The sequence below is a fragment of the Labrus mixtus genome, chromosome 9, assembly GCF_963584025.1.
Source record: "Labrus mixtus chromosome 9, fLabMix1.1, whole genome shotgun sequence".
Lineage (NCBI taxonomy): Eukaryota > Metazoa > Chordata > Actinopteri > Labriformes > Labridae > Labrus > Labrus mixtus.
Genome location: NC_083620.1, coordinates 10,068,003 through 10,085,502, shown reverse-complemented (window position 1 = coordinate 10,085,502; position 17,500 = coordinate 10,068,003). Strand labels below are relative to the sequence as shown.

The window sequence follows — 17,500 nt, the reverse complement described above, 5'->3', positions numbered from 1 at the left end:
GATGATGATGATGATGAAGATGAAGAGGTGTCTGACGAGTCATCATCATTAAGAACGTAAATAAATGTCCTCTCAAAATAAAACGAACCAAATCAAAAGTACACTCAGCTGTTTTTCATTTCCAGCCCGACAGACCGGCTGAACATTCACTCAGCATCTCTCTCTCTCTTCTGTCTGCGCTGTCCTTACATCTGGCTGAAAAAGAAGCATCTTATCTGTGACCATAAAAACTTCCAGACTCGTCCATGGACACCGTGAGGAAGAAAACCACCGACAGACCACGTGCGTAAAACGCCTCTCATCAACGTGTCGCCAGCTGAGACGTGACTTCCAACTTAATCTGTTGCAGTTTCTCCCTCTCATCTCGCTCCTTGTTAAAAATAATAAAGGTGGATTAACGCGAACCCTCAGCCTGCTGTGTCATACCCTCGTCACAGTACGCACTGTTTGGAGGAAGAGCAGCCTCACGCGCGCATTGAAGGTGTGGGTATCCCCACAGCGGTTATTCAATAAACTTGTGCAAGGAGACCTTACCTGTGGAGAGTCAAGAAAAATCCCCGACGGGAGAGTTAAAGTGCCCCAATCTGTGAGTGCGTGGAGACAGAAAACAGATCCAGTACTCCGGATTATCCCCCCGTCCCTCTCCGGAGATCAGCACACACCGGGGTCCGCACCGCGTTCTGCCGCCGCTGCAGCTCACAGCCTCCGATGTATGGAGGAGGGAGGGGGGAGGAGGGAGGAGGAGGGAGGAGGGGAGGGGGGAGAGGAGGGAGGTGGGGGTCCTTCATTAAGAAGGTAAGCCACACACGCAGATGTGAACCCGTGTGCCCACTGGCTGTTTGTATTATTGTTTGAATAATTAAAAAACGTGTGAGTGACATCATGATTATAATCTAAAGTTTTTTTTGCAGATCTGGGTGAATTATTTTCTGACTGCGGATCAAAGAAAGAGTTCAATTTGAGACTTCTGCAGATAAATTCAGCTTGGATGAGTTTGACAGATTTAATTCAGACCACAGACGTTTACTGTTCAACATTTAAAGTTAAAAACGCGTTCCGGTTTGAATCCAGCGATCATGTTTATATATCTCAATCTCTCTTCCTGTTTCACGTCTGATGACTCATCCTGCACTCATGGGCATTTACTCTTTTTGGACCAATTAAAAAGCTTAAAGCGATCCAATCAAATTCACCCCAACGTTATGTCCCGCCTCCCATCATGTGATTGGTTCTGTCCGTTTCAGTTAGAAATACCTCACCACAGGGCAGTAATGCTGCGTTCAGGTGCTCCTCAGATGGTCACAGTTTCCGAGGTGGGAAGTCGTTCATCCGACTTCAATGCGTTCACATATGTATATCAACTTCTCGATACCAACACTTTAACAACCTTTTTTAAAATAATTTGCCTGTCAATCAGGTCAGCTACACGTCTTATTGTGAATAACTCTTATCCTTCATCAAATCAAAACTGATGAGTCATCAAAACATTCACCCCCGTACAGTGTGTGTCGATCGAGACATGAGCTAATCAGACCTATTTGTTTTTTTGAACCAGGCTGTAAACATGTTAATCTCTGCTGTAAAAACAGGCTTTTTAGAATGGGTGTGTATGTGACTTCCTGTGCGTCTGCAGCCAGCCTCTAGTGGACACTCGAGGAACTGCAGGATTTTACACTTCCACATTTGCTTCAGTTGCAGCTTGGTTGCCTCAGGTTTCAGAGGTCTGCTGGGTGATACTTCTGAGTTTTTCTGACCTCCTCATCAACCCCGGTCATCATCGTGTTTGGACTCTCTCGCTCTTCACTTCAGCTTCTCTCCATCCTCGTTACATCAGCCACTAACGCTCACCGCCTGATTAAAACACACTAATATGTCAACGCACAGAACAACTACATGTTCAGATCTCCAGAGTGTGGAAGCAGAATCTCCTCTCATGGGAGGATGAGGTTGAACGTTCACAATCACAGATTACTTCACCACGTCCGACTCCCTGTTTCGACCTCTTTTTTAAAAAATTCCCTGTGAATGTCTTCTGTACTCAGAGTTTCATTCCTCGCTTTTCTGTATGAGATTTCCTTGGCTAATTTCCCTTCAGCTCGGGGCCATTTTATCCCCTTTCCCCAGTAGGTTGTGAGCTCGTCCTGCTAACAGGTAACAACAGTGATTGGAAACGAGGCAGACCACATACACTGGCCTATAATCCGGCTCAGTGAAGCAGTGGATTTGGGTTCAGCTGTCAGCCCGCACAGAGGCAGGACACTTGGAGAAAAGAAATTATGCCTCCACACTCGCAGCCTACAGACCCAGAATTATAACGAGCCCCCCAGCAGACCGGAGAGGAGGGAGAGGGAGTGAGTCTGCAGCCTGGGGGACACCGATGATGAACAGATGAGCCAGGATCAATGTGGGAGTTTGACGAAAAGAAGACGGGGGAAGACGGTCCCTCAGCCCTTTGATTTGTCCTCATTATTATAAGGCTGTTATTTACGCACCTGCTGCCACAGGAGTGGAGAGGAGGAAACTCTCCATCTCTGTCTGGCTCTCATGCACAAGCACATGAACAAATAACAACACTGCCAGTAAACAGACATCTGTGCTAACTTCCCCAAACACTTCCTCTTGACAATAATCGAAAAAGTCTATTGCAGCTGCAGGCTTCAGGTCTATTTCCACACATCTAAAAATATCCTCTTTGTCCTGGTTCATGAGATTCATCGAGGTCCCTGATGAAGTCGACTCCTCACAAAAGAAGTTCAGTCAGAGATAGAGATAATACTTAGATTGAATACAGTGAAAGTGTGCTGATTCCACAGAATATATTATCCAGGATGACCAGTGATCCACTCCTCAGGGGCTGCTGTGATAGAATTAAAGAGGCAGCCTCCAGGTAGCGCTCAGGTTTAGCCAAATTGAAGATGGATGGAGGAGACTCGCCTCAAAGGTGCAACAACTTAGATAAGAGGAGAGGGAAGGAGGGGGGGGGATGTTTCTCCTCCTGTCTGCCCAGAACCTGAGCCTGACCCCCCCACCCCGAGCATCCAACCCCCCTCCATCTTCCACTCAGACGGACTAATGGAGAAGAGGGAGCACCATTTATATTCCTCGCCCCCCCACCGACACCCTACCTCAGCTGCATGATAGGCCGATCCCAGCCCCTGGAGGGGTTAAATAGATGTGTGTCTGAGTGTGTGTGTGTGTGTGTGTGTGTGTGTGTGTGTGTGTGTGTGTGTGTGTGTGTGTGTGTGTTCTTTAGAGTTTGTGGGAAGTTTAGTTTCAGTGAAGACTTCTTTGTGCAGCTTTATTACATCGATACATCATTAATAGTAATTGGATATAAAAATAAATATTACATTAAATATATGAACTCTGTGATGTCGCCTCGGCCTCCTGTGTTTGTATTAAATATGATTTAAAGCATTGATCATTTAGGTTGGATTTATATGTCTCGATGAACCCTGAAGGAGCTGCTCTGAACATAATGTTTGCATGCACATGAATAATAGATTGCAGAGAAATAACTATTGAAACATTCAATTTATCTGAGCATGAAAAAGTCTCTCAAAGGTCCAATCAGTAAGATGTGTAGTGAGTGAGATGATAAAGTGACCTTACTATATGATCAGACATTAAGGAAACATGTTATGTTGAAGTGCTGGCTTCTCTGACAACAATGCAGCAGCCAGTATGTCCTCCTTCTAACTTTAGATTCTGCTCCTGAATGCTCTGGATTTGTTTGGACCAGAGAAGGTAGGCGGTTTTAAGGCACCCCACACGGCCGTTTTGGACGCCCCTCGGTTTACCAGATATGAGAGCAGTTATCAGGTCAACAGGTGTTGCAGCGATGGAAGCGGGCAAGAGAACTGGTTCAGATAGAAGTGATTGTACCCGACCTAAAAAGCCTCTGCATGTTTCTAATAACCTCCACGAGCAGAAACGTGCTCAAACTAGGATCAATATTGGAGATGCTTTTGAAAAATGGAGAGAGGTTAGAACACAGAAAGGTTTACAGACCGATGCAGAGCTGGATAAACATTGAAGCTTCAGTGTCCACCACATGACAACCTGCGTGAGCATCGACTCTAGAGAGGAGGGGGGGGAGACAGCTCTCTACAATGTATTAAATTTAGACTGCAGTACCCATTTTAAACACTAGGTTGCAGAGAGAGATACATATTGTATAAGTGGTTTTGTGTTTGTTACATATACTCTATTAAGAATAAGATGGCACATTCATATAATATCCACGCTCCCAAGATGTGAAACTTAAAATATTTAGAGCTCCCCCTGCTGGCCGGCTGCAGTATAGGTCGTAAGCCCCGCCTCCTCCATGTGAACAGATGATACATGGGTCAAACTTAAACTTAAAATTAAACTGCAACCCAGTTTCTGCTGTGAAAGTTATCATCATTTGTGTTCAGGTTTTTATTACTAATAAGTTTCTTAATATTTTATTATTTGATGCTATAAGGTCATAACGAACGCTGTGATTGACAGTGCTGCTGACTAATGTGGGTCCCGGGGCGCTAGGGGCACCGATTCTCAGAGTAGGAGAGGGACTAGCAAACATCTATAGTTACTTTCATTAAAATAAGGCGTACTGATCCACCTTCATGTAAGAGGGATTAAAAAAGGGACTCTGTGCTCTGAAACGTTGGTGTGCGTGTTAATGTGCAGCAATGCCGAGTGGAAGATTATTTTATTTTCATGTTCTGCAGAGAATTCATTGAAAGATTTTGTAATTATGGGTTACAAAAAGCTGTTTGTGCTGAAAGTTTGCACATTTAAAGACCAAATATTTTGTAAAATTTTCTTCCTGTGGTTCAATTAAATTCAAATTGAATGGAGCGTGTGTGTGTGTGCGTGCGTGCCAGAGTACGGCGCCAGATGTCTGAGATGTCTCTGACTGATTCTAATTTAAAGAACCCAAAATGCAGACGGACAAAAACTTGGCTCTCACTCCTCGGGCCTGTAGCTTTCTTCCTCCTGTCGTCTTCTTCCTCGTGTGAATCCTTTTCTTCCTCTTCTCATCAGAGTCCAGGCCTCAGCTCGTGAGGCTTCTGACAACGCAGGTCAACTCCATTTTCCTGTCACAGCGCACCTCGACGTGTTCCTGGAAGACATGTTAAAGACAGCGACTCCTTTAATCAAGCCGAGGTGTCACACTTGTTACTCAGAACATGAAATGAATGAAAGGATATGTGCGCGTGTGTTTCCTCCACAGTCAACACTTTCAATGTTCACACAACTTTGACTAAAACTGGAAAACTAGAATTTAAAAAACCCTGCTTCTTCCCTCAAGGATCCCTGGAAAACCTTGAACCAGAGTTTAAGAACTGCTGCTAAACAAGAACCTCAAACAGCAAACAGGCACATCTCCCATGAGTCCCATCTGCAATGTTCAATAATTGTATAATTAACCACATTCTGAAAGAGTCCTCTGAACGCCGCAGACTGCTCTGCAAATGTGCAAAAACATAAACAAAGCTACACACGTATTCTGCTCTCACGCACGAACATGCAATTAAACTTTGACAATAAAGAAGGACTGATGAAAAGCTCCAAGAAACTGCTGCAACACAAAGTCTCTCGCTGGAGCTTCAGAGTTCTTTCTGCTCTGCTCACCGACCAATAAGGCCTTTTTATAAAACTAATAATAATGTCCCTTCGTTTGCCCCCTCCCCCGTCCCTCCTCTCCATCTTTTTTTACTTCTTTACTCTCAAGTGTCACAAACCCCATTACAGTAATTAAGTCAGCGGACCCTCAAAGAGCTCTCCTTCAAACAGCCGGGGAAGGGAGGGAGGCATGGAGGGGGAGAGATATGGTTGGAAGCAGAAAGATGGATGGAGAGAGGCTTTAGAGGGAGGAGAAGGAGGGAAGGAGGGAAGGAGGGAGGAAGCGTTGGACGGGAGGCTGACGAAACAACAACAAGGTAGAAACAGTGAAGTGAAACACAGAAAGCCACTTAAAAGAGTACATGCAGCCGGTGAATCAGCTCCACAGTCACTCTGAGATATAGGCGCATTAACAATAAACAATGAGTCCACTTCCAGAAGACTGGCCGCCTGAGTCCGCCTCAGTCCGCCTGAGTCCGCCTGAGTCCGCCTGGACTCTGCATGCAACACAATGCAGCGCTCAGTGTAGCTCTTAATAAGAAGGCTCTGTTTTTCTCCCTCCTGTTTAAAATGTTGAAGTAATAAAAGCCACACATCACTGTCTTATTTGTTTACCAGTAATTACACCAAAGGTATCATAATGAACATGATAATGATATTTTAATGTTTCTGAAGAAATCACATCTTCTAGTGAAACCAGAACAAACAGCTGAGAGGACAAGGAAGGACACTTCATCATCTTACACGCAGGACTTAAGAAGGAAAAAAATGAATCATATATAAAACTGTTAAAAGTGGGGATCACGTTTAGCTTTGTAGGTAGTTATAAAGAAACCTTGAACCTTGACCACAACTCCATGGATGGTTGGTGGATGGACTGATGGATGGTTGGATGGTAGCTGGGTGGGTGGATGGATTGGATTGGATTGATTGTGAGGATTGGATTGAATCGACCAGGTCTACACCCTTGCTGGATGGATTTAAGTTATTTAAGTTGATGCTACACCCACACACATATTTGCTCGTTTGTGCTCCAGCTGCTAAACGGAGTTTAAGGATTTCACTTTTCTGACTTCCTTTCAACCAGAGAGGTTAAACTCTGCCATAGATGGTAGATAGGAAAGTGACACATTAAAAAGTTAACTTTGTCCAGATGGAAACGTTCCTGCTCTGATTTTATTGGGGGAAAAGATGACATAAACACTTGGCTTACATTCAATTCTGCTTTTATAATCATTCATGTTGCCCTTATATGGTTCTGAAAAGAAAAAAAGGTCCTGGTCTGAAATAACTACCCCTAAAGGGTTAGTATAAGATATAATATTCCCTAAAGACTCATCATTGTGTTACCAGTTCAAACTGGTTCTTCCAGTGTCGGTGTGATTTCTGTCGGCCTAAAGAACATAATGAAGACAACACTTTAAAAAAGAGAGAACGGTTGGAGCTGAAGGGCAAAGTGGCACCGCAGTGATCGGAAAAAAGCACAGACTCAAGAGGCAGCCGGCAACTTGAATTAGCTTGAACATGAGGTAGGGGTGGGAAAAGGACAGGTGTCAGAGCCCCGTGATAAAAGGCCGCTGATAGAGGAGTTATAGACATGGAGGGATGGGAGGTTGAGAGGGAGGAGAGGGTTGGAGTTTCAGTGCCAGGAGTGCTTAGAGCTGTCCTTCCCCATTGATATTCTGAGCTCATAGTTCTCTAACCCCCCCCCCCCCCCTTCTTCCCCCTCCTTCTTCCCCCTCCTTCTCTTACTTCTTTGGATGGTGATGTCATGGCTATATGGATCCCTTGGTCAGGTGCCATCGCAGCTCACATCTCTGTCACTGTCACCATCTGCGCACACACATTCACTTAGCCCCGCAGCGACCTACATCTTAATGCACATTTGCTGCAAAGGACGCAAATATATCTGTATGATTAGGTGGGCGGAGTCAGCAGAGGACAAGTTGGAGCGAAGTGGTCATCCTATCCTGCAGATAGTCCGAGATGCACTGAAACTGGAAGAGCTCTGCGGCTTGTTTAGGCTGGCTAACCACGCCACTTAAGGCTGTGGTGGAGGGGTGCGCTCCATTTTAATATATCAGAGTGGTCCGTCCACATGAGGGAGGGTGGAGCTATAAATCATTTCAAATCATTATGAATTCATGGCTGGGGGAAGAGGCTTGTGTGTGTTGCTTTTCCTTTTCTAGTTTATTGAATCAAAAAGGGCAAGCAGACCACCGTGAGAGGAACCAGTAAACACAAGAAAGAAATATGAATACTGACACTCGCTCCAAGCCGCTCGGAGAACTGCAGAAATAATCCCTGAAGTGACTGTGTGATGTTTCCTCGGCTTTATCTGCAGCCACATCCATTCAAACACACGTGTACAAAACATTGTTTCCACTAGAATAATGTAGAGACATAAATATTGTTCTCTCTCACACAACGAGGGTTAAATCAACAACATCCTCAAAGAGTCATGGATAATATTGGTAAATGATGGCTATTGTGGGGCGCTGGTGACCTAACCCTCATGTACGGATTCTGTTGTCCCCCGAGAGGGTGGCCTGGGTTGAAGTCCGACCTGTGGCTCCCCCTGCACTTCTCTCCCTCTCCTGCTCTATCCACCGTCTTTTCCAATAAAGGTGTAAAAAGGCCAAAAAAGAGACGACTTGTAGTGGATGACTTGTTGAAACATCCAAAGAATAAGAATGCACCGATGATATTGGCCCTAATGACGGACATCAGCAAATAATGTGGCATGAACCAACTTCAGTAGTGGATGTTTATAAGTTTATAAGTATAAACCAAATCAATCTAATGCTGACATTTAGAACACATAACTTCTTATTCAGAGTAGAGTTCACCTGTTGGACAAACTGTGGCCGCCAACTCTCTGCAGACGCTCTTTTAATCACCCTTACTGTGCGTGGCTGTTAGCGCCCCCTGTTTGAGTTAGACACTTTTCTTAGCAATGATTATTGTTTGCATAGAAAGGAGGCAGTTTTTCCCAAATTAACCCGATGTGGCGCATTTTAAATACGTGCAACCAGCACCAGCGCACAGAGATGCTGTTTGCGCTGCAGCGTAAATCATGGTGCATTATTTATTCTTGCAAAGACCTTTGCTTCATATGTACATTACAAAGTTGATGACATGCAAACATTTCATTTTTTCGATTCATTCGCAGGTATAGCGGGGCAAAAGAAGCGCACTCCTTTAGTGAATTAGGTCCAAAGTGTTTTGACTTTAACTTGGCACACAAAGAGTTAAACTAACATTCAGCAGTAGGATGGAGGTTTGGGATTAGTTGTGTTGATATATGACAGATTGAGGAAAACTCCACCAGATTTGTTGCAGGCTGAAATCATCATCACTAATATCCAGCCGGGCGACTCTGTGAGTGTTGGTTTAGGAAACATGAGGGCGGGAAAAATGCAGCGCTCTACTTCACTATCGGCTGTCGATCGATTAAGGAGGTCATCTGAAAGTCAATCTCTCTCTTTTTTTCTCTCACCGCCACCCAAGTGTGACCCACCCCCAAACCCTCCCCGTCCTCCCCCTTCCCCTCTGTCCGGAATTACAATGCCAGCCAATTAAAGTCAACCTGCCAGCCACTCGCTGTTCCGGGCTCGTAATTTTTAACTCGCTGTAATTAAAAGTGTTACAGCAACAGCAGCGGGACGGGATGTAAGGATGGGTAGGTGTGGGTGACGGAGTATTAGGTGATTGATTGATGGAAAGGCCGGAGGTGGGATTGGGTAGAGGGTGACAGAAAGGGGGGGAAGGGCAAAAGTCAGAACCTTGAGTTTGATTGGAAAGAGGAATGTGGCGGAATAAAGATGGGGGCGAAGGGAGTGTGTGTGTGTGTGTGTGTGTGTGTGTGTGTGTGTGAAGTGGTTGTCGAACATGACACCAGGATCCTCGGGGAATTACTAATGAGATGACCAGGGTGAACTAATTGTGTCTGTTGTGTTCCCTCGTACAATCAATCAATTACAGACAGTGCACTGCAGGGTGACAGGAGTGTGTGTGTGTGTGTGTGTGTGATGACTTTTCCTCAAAGGACATCAACTCCCACGTGCCCCGTGGCAGACAGTGTGTGTATGCTTGTGTGCTAATTTACTTTAGGTCATCAATTTAATGTACACTCATGTTTCCCAACCAGTGGCCGATCTACACCATGATGTACTGCATCCACAGGGTGAGGGAGTGAGGGAGTGAGGGGGTGAGGGGGTGAGGGAGTGAGGGGGTGAGGGGGTGAGGGGGTTAGGGTCTTTAATCAGGATGAAGACAGACGGGGAAATAGCTGAACTATTTAACGTTTCATGTTTTAACTGGGAAAGTGTGAAAACTACTAACAGTGAATTGTTCAAAAAGCCAAATGTAAACCATAAATTATAAACGTACAGAATCTTGAATGTTTACACTAAAATATCTAAATGACTTAAAAATGGACTAAACCTTTGTTATATGTTTTTGATGAGTCATGGATAATATTGTTAAATGATGGCTATTGTGGTGCGCTGGTGATCTAACCCCCATGTAGGGAGGCTGCTGTCCCCCAAGCGGGTGGCCCGGGTTCAAGTGCAACCTGTCGCTCGCCCTGCACCTCTCTCCCGAAATGTCCTGCTTTATCCACTGTCATTTCCAATAAAGGTGTAAAAAAGACCAAAAAAGAGACGGCCAGTAGTGGATGACTTGTTGTAACATCCAGTTTCAAACATGAGAGAAAGTGTTGCATTGTGAGTCTGACACAAAAAGAAGTCACGGTCCTATAAATGCAAATGTATCTTAATAACCTGAAAACTGACGGTTCAGATGATTACAAGTTAAAAAAAGTGTGAAAATAATACAAACCAAGCAAATCATAAATAACACTCAGCACAAGGAGAAACTAATGATGCAGATTTTACATTTATATACGAATCAAAGAAGGAATGTGGGACTCTACAGCATCGTAATCTCCATGCAGGTTCAGGTTGCACACACACACACACACACACACACACACACACACACACACACACAGACACGCACACGCACACGCACACGCACACACAGACACACACGAACACGTGCACATACACATACACGTTAGAAGAACATCATGAGGGAGGCGGAGTCGGTCTCAGCCTCCTCTCTCCGGCCTCCTCACACCGTCCTTTCTCTCCTTTTCTCTCCGTCATCCCTGCTGACTCGCTCTGACAGATTTTTTATCATCAGGCCCAATAAAGGAGCGTGAAATGAAAACATAATTGACTTTTAATTTGTCTGTGGAACTCCAGCCACCCGCTGACAAAAGCCCCAGCAGATCGCTGCTCACAGTCTCATTAAGGAGGTAAGAGCTCTGGCAGGGAAGGAATTTCTCTCCCAGAAAAACCTGTGTGAGAGTATGTGTGGATTAGATTCACTCATGTGTGTATTTATTTACTCTTCTCGGTTTCCTCCCGCGCTCGTTTTGTTTGCTCAGAAGAATACACAGTGAGCACAGCTGCAGGACGAGGTGTGCTTACAGCCTATAAACAAGTGTTCAAGCGGGAAGAGCTCAAGTACCCTTAAGTAGCTCCTTATCAGCACCCTGAGCGTGTGTGTGTGTGCGTGTGTGCACGTGTTCCTCTGTGGCTTGTGGTTGTGTAGGCCGAGAGCTTCTTAAAGAGCCCGCTGGGACCCGTAGAGGAACCAGAGCGAGGGCTTAACCTGCTCTGCCCCGCATCCCCCGACACCTTGTCCAATCCACAGCACAGTCACAAATCTGCAGCTCTGCAGAGAAAGAGGCTGTGAGTTACTCAAAGTTATTTATAATACATTTAAACACAGCAGAGGTAGTACATATGTGTATAAATATACATTAAATGTCCAACCAGTGGGGCGCTGGTGGCGCAGTGGAGGCCCGGGCTCGAGTCCGACATGTGGCTCCTTTACTACATGTCATTCCCAAATCTCTCTCTCCCTGATTTCCGACTCTATCCACTGTCCCATCTCTCCAATAAAAGCACAAAAGGCCCCCCCCAAAAAAAGAATGTGTAGTAAAATGTGTAGTGAGTGAAATGATAAAGTGACCTTACTATCTGATCAGACATTAAGGAAACATGCTATGTTGAAGTGCTGGCTTCTCTGACAACAATGTAGCAGCCAGTATGTCCTCCTTCTAACTTTAGATTCTGGTCCTGAATGCTCTGGATTTGTTTGGACCAGAGAAGGTAGGCGGTTTTAAGGCACCCCCCCCCCCCCACACACAGAAAGGTTTACAGACCGATGTAGAGCTGGATAAACACTGAAGCTTCAGTGTCCACCACATGGCAACCTGCATGAGCATCGACTTAAGAGAGGAGGGGGGGGGGGGGGGGGGGGCAGCTCTCTACAGTATCCGTTTGAAACACTCAGAGTTTTGACTACAGGTCAGAACAAAGTCAGAACTAACTATATCTCACACAAACACACATCACGCTGTCCCCTTGTTGTTGTAAATCACGACTTCCACGAGTGATTTTCTGTTCCCCCTGACCGTAGCAGAGGGTGAACTGGGATTGAGGGAGTGAAGCTGCTCAAACAAACGAACAGTAAATATGAGATACTGCGCTTGTAAAAACCCGATGGACACTTTATCTCATAAAACAGATCGCCTCCCCTCGAAAAAAAAAGAAAAAACATGGCTGCAAAAAGAACTGCTCTTACACAGGCACAAGCGAGCGTGGACTTTGGAGTGTCCATGGCAACCTGCCTGGCTTTTGTAGCCACGTTTGCTGAATGGGTTTCCTCCTGCCTGTGGCGTGTTAGGCAGCCAGTCGATAGCAGTACACGGTGTAATGAACGTATGAAACAAAGCCAGTGCGACGCCACTCCAATGATAAGAGCACGAGAGGAGAAAACGCTGAGTGTGTTAAACAGACTATTTAAAGCACAAATAAGCCTGCAGCTCAGCGGGGAGGAAGAGGAGTCGACTGGCTGTGTTCAGGATGATCCTCGTGGGGAAACGAGAAGAGGAGGAAGACCTGCTCTGACATCCTGTTTTCATGTCTGATTTCCTCCTCTCTGTGTTCACTCTGAATGAGATGGTTCTTTAAAGCTATATTGCTGTTTAACTTTGTTTTGCAAAATGCATTTGAGAAGAGGGAAGTGTTTGGACATGGCAGAACGTCCAAACACTTCCCAAGACGTACGAGCAGAGCTCACGATGAATGTGCTCACCCTGTCCGAGTGAAATCAGGACGGAGCGACTCACCTGGACTACACACACCGGATACAAACCTAAATGTGCTCTCTCTCTCGCCCTCTCTCTCTCTCTCTCTCTCTCTCTCTCTGGTAAGTTAGCTCGTGTTTATTGGCGATGCAGATCGTAATAATCTGGACAGGTGATCAGCTCAGAGCAGCCTCGAGTTGGCAACACCTCCAAGATCATCAGGAGGGAATCAGACCTCGAATCTGCTCGACGGTCCCGCAGTCTATAAGCCAGACTTTACACACACAAAGTCATTGATGAGACGCTTTTATCCAAAGTGACTTCAGAACAACACGAACAAGGAGAGCGCGAGAGAGGAGACAACGACAGGAAGTGAAAACAAACAGCTTTAAGACGGATCGGACACACAGGTGCTGACAGGAAGTGACCAGAGGCAGAGCACACACACACCCGGCTGTCCGCTCATGACAGTGTGCTGTCCGTGTACACATCATCACCATCATCATCATCATCATTATCACATCTGTGTAACACAAACAGCCCCGTTCACTCTCCTCCTGCCCTCTCATCGACACAGTATTACGTTCCCTAACACATTAAGATCTCCTCCAGGGAGGATTTCCTGCATGTAATAGCCTCCATATCACACTACACTACAAGGCTTAACACACACACACACTGGAGCGTGGTGTGTAACATCATCATGAAACACAAAGAAAAAACAATCCTACGCTCCCTAATCTGTTTAATCTGCACCTCCTCCAATCTCTCTTTCTCATCATGCTCCTCCACCTTTCCTCCTGCAATCTCTCCATCGCTCTATAACTAATCTCTTCCTCCCCATGCCTTCCCTCTGTTTAACACCCCCCCCTCCTCACCCCCTCCCTCCTCACACTGAAGGGAGTCAGTTCAGGGCTGTAACCCCCCCCCCCCCTCCCCCTCCTCCTCCTCCACTCAATCTATCTTTTCTGAAAAACATAAATACCAGTTTCCTCTTACATCAGTCTGATGAAGGCAGCAGCTGAGGCGAGATTACATTACTGCTGAGAACAATACTCTCTGTGTGTGTGTGTGTGTGTGTGTGTGTGTGTGTGTGTGTGGGGGGGGGGGGGGGGGGGGTGGTGGGTGTGTGGGTACGTGTCAATCAATCAATCCATCAAATTTTATCTGCTTTTGCTCCCTTGGGAGAGATGAATGTGTGTATGTGTGTGTGTGTGTGTGTGTATCTTCATTCTGTGAACTAATAATAAGAAGAGTCATTGGCGTGTGTGTGTACGCGTGTCTTTTTGTGTGTTTGTGTGTGTGTGTGTGTGTGTGTGTGTGTATGAGAGATAGAAAGAAGAAAAGAGAGTTAGGTTACACTTATGTGTGCATGTATGCCTCTGATTGTGTGTGTGTTCCTGTAAATCAGATTGATTGCAGCTATAATTAAATTGTATGTGCTCTCAGAGATCATGTCTGCCTCGCTCTGCCCCTCATGCTCTCTCTCTCTCTCTCTCACCCCACAGCACCTCACGGTGGAGTTTCCAGGGCGCCTTAGAGTTCTGCCTGAACACAGGGTACAATCACTTCTATCTGAACCAGTTCTCTTGCACGCTTCCATCGCTGCAGCACCTGTTGGTTTGACCTGATAACTGGTCTCATATCTGGTAAACCGAGGGGCGTCCAAAACGGCCGTGTGGGGGGGTGTCTTAAAACCGTCTACCTTCTCTGGTCCAAACAAATCCAGAGCATTCAGGACCAGAATCTAAAGTTAGAAGGAGGACATACTGGCTGCTGCATTGTTGTCAGAGAAGCCAGCACTTCAACATAGCATGTTTCATTAATGTCTGATCATATAGTAAGATCACTTTATCATTTCACTCACTACACATCTTACTGATTGGACCTTTAAGACTTCATTAAGTTGACTCTTTTATTAATTTCAGTTTGGATGCTTTGATTACAGTCAGGATATACTCTTCACCGCTCCTCTCACGGTGACAGAGGAGTCGGAGCAGATGGGCCTCCACCCAGAGCGCCGCCGTCATTTCTCCGTTAAAGAGGAAAGGATTGGCTGTGTGATCACATTTGGCGCCTGAAGTTGGCATTTGTGAGAGTGACACTGTGATGTGAGTTTTATTGTTCCCCGTAATGAGCTGACACTTATTGCATTGTTGTTCCTTAATTATGTTGGATTGGAATTACCTTTTCGATAATGAGGAGCCACCTTCAAACTCGCATTCAATTTTCTCGCTTCTCTAATTCCACGTCACCTGCTGTAACACCTCCGCCTGCCAGCACGCCACAGTGAGAGGGAAGACGCCGTGTGTTCACTAAGAAATGCGCACAGGTCCAACTTTCTTATATACATGTATACCTGTTTATGTAACCTTTAAACAACTATATGCATAAACTATCTGACGGTGGGCGTCTCTTAAAAACATGAGAAGAACAGGATGGTGATTATAGGAGAAAGAGTCTCCCCAGTCTCTGCCGTGCCAAGGACCCCCGTGTAGCATCCGCCTCTGGCTCGGACCCCTCTCTGGATAAATGTCAGGTTAAGGTTAGACGGCTTTAAAGAATGGCAAGGATGTTTTTGTCACATCATGACCTTCATACTCAAACTGACGAGTCTTAGAGGCCCGGGTGGTCTCCCTGGTTCTGGTTCTGGTTCTGGTTCTGGTTCTGATTCAGCGTCCTGATGACCTCAGCTTCCTGTCAGCTGATTTAACCCCGGTGTAAAGACGTTTAGAGATCAATGCAGCTGTCCAATCACACGCACACAACGACTTCATCTCACAGCTGTGACTGGCATAGTGCACAGAAATCGCCAATACGGACTGCAGGTGCTCACGATGCATTTTGGGTATTGTAGTTTGAAGGTTTTACAGAAGAAGACGGATTTCTGTCAGTCCTATTCATCGAGTCATAAAGAGATCTGAGTGTTTGAAATCACGACACTCGGTCCTTCCATGTCTAAAAGTAATTATTAAATCAATCTTTCAGGAGAGAGGCAGAAAGGCGGCCAAGTTTGTGACGTCTCTGTATTCACAAAGCGAGCGGCTGTACAGATGTTGATAACTAACACTTCAGAAAAGCTCTCAGGGTTTGAGGCGGCGATGTTCACACACGCAGAAAGGAAGTTTGGAGGATGTAAATAGAGGGAATGAAAAGGAAGTTCAAATTGTCTTTCAAACCTCCACAAACACCTTCTGCGATCCTGTTTGTCAGATCTCAAAGAGTCAGAGTGTGGACGGCAGCTCCCCTCTCATTTGGATGTCAGGTAGACGAGCAGGAAGTTGAGTCCGAGTTCAAAGGAGCGGACAAGTTAGTTTGAAGATTCACACGAGGAAGTACGCCGTCTGTAAGACGTCCTCGAGCGAGAGACTTTAACCGCCGCGCCTCAGTGTGAAGACGACAGAGATGTAAGAAACATTTCATCCTAACGTCACACACTGATCACCAGATCCACCTCAGAAATACTGAAAACTGCCCAGCGGTCCCCACCCACCTGTTGAGAACCTCTGATTGAGACGGCTGTATTTCATTGTGCGCAGACTCTTTGTAGCTTTAAGAACTCACACGAGACTAAAACTGTTGACGTCAGAGATCGTTTCAGTTTGAAGCATTGAATCTTAATCACAGCCAACAGAAATAAAGATTTAAACATTAAAGAGTCATCTTCTCATCACTTCCTCTTAGTGTTGAATTCTTCTAGACTCCTTCAGTCCTTCTTGTCTCTGTCTCACCCAGCTGCTGAGGTCTCTTTCCTGCTCTGGCAAAAGTTTGTGGAGTGGGCGGAGCCTGCAGTTTGAAGCCATGGACCGTACCAAGTGATCAGACAGCAGGGGGGGCGGGGGGGTTCAGCTCTTCTTCTGACACGTCTGTGAGTCTTCAAATTCAATTCAATACAAATAAAGTTTTTTGAATTTAATTGAATTTGAAGCTGCTTTTGTCAACTTTAACTTTCAGCAGCATTACGTACGTTGACCTCTTTTTTTTAGTTTTATTTTTTTAGGCCTTTTGTCTTTATTGGATGGAACGGCTGCTGTAGAGAGACAGGAAGGGTTGGGAGGAGAGAGAGGGACGATATGCAGCGAAGGGCCGAGGTCTGACCCGATCCCACGGCCGCTGCGATGTGGACCAAAGCCTCTGCAACACGACCATCAGGCTATCCGCCGCCCCATGTTGACCTCTTTTTTAAAGGTCCTATTTCTCTGCTAATTCAGCTTCACGGGATGTTTTCAAAACCTCCAACATACTGTCCAATGTAGTATTGGTATGTACTGCGTTGGACAGTAGTCTGCAGTCTGACATCCAGTCAGTGGTTACTCTGCTACGCTGCTTCCTGGTCTTTGAATGAGGAAGTAAACAACAGCCCAGCTGGTGTTAAACGCTGTTACAGTGTGGCGTTCACTTACAGTCTGAGAAAAGCTGACCAGAGATTAATTTAGATTTTCATGATTTAGAGAATCAACAAAGAGAACTGGTGGTCTCGTTGTGTGGATTGATCTGATTGGGATTATTTCCTACGTTATGATGGACGCTGCTGTCCGTCATTTCCATCTCTGACCTGCCGCTTTGCATTGTGGGAAACAGACTGGTCTGATGCAGACTGTAGATTTTCACTGAATCAGAACGACATCCTCAAACTGAGGATCTCACATTTGTTCACATACTTCATGGACGGACTATAGGACAGAAGGAGGTTTAGAGAACAGAGCTGGAGTCAGATTTAGG

At 45.6% G+C, this 17,500-nt stretch overlaps 1 protein-coding gene across 3 annotated transcripts in view; it reads right to left on the bottom strand.

The window, feature by feature from the left end:
• The window catches only part of LOC132980190 (endothelin-converting enzyme-like 1), a 40,997-nt gene extending 40,284 nt beyond the window's left edge, over positions 1-713 (bottom strand). For 2 of the 3 annotated variants that reach the window (XM_061046172.1, XM_061046171.1), the window contains exon 1: positions 535-713. The gene's annotated coding sequence lies outside the window, so the exon portion shown is untranslated. The remainder of the gene's footprint in view (positions 1-534) is intronic. The other variant, XM_061046173.1, reaches the window with a different exon arrangement.
• Between the last annotated feature and the right edge of the window lie 16,787 nt (positions 714-17,500).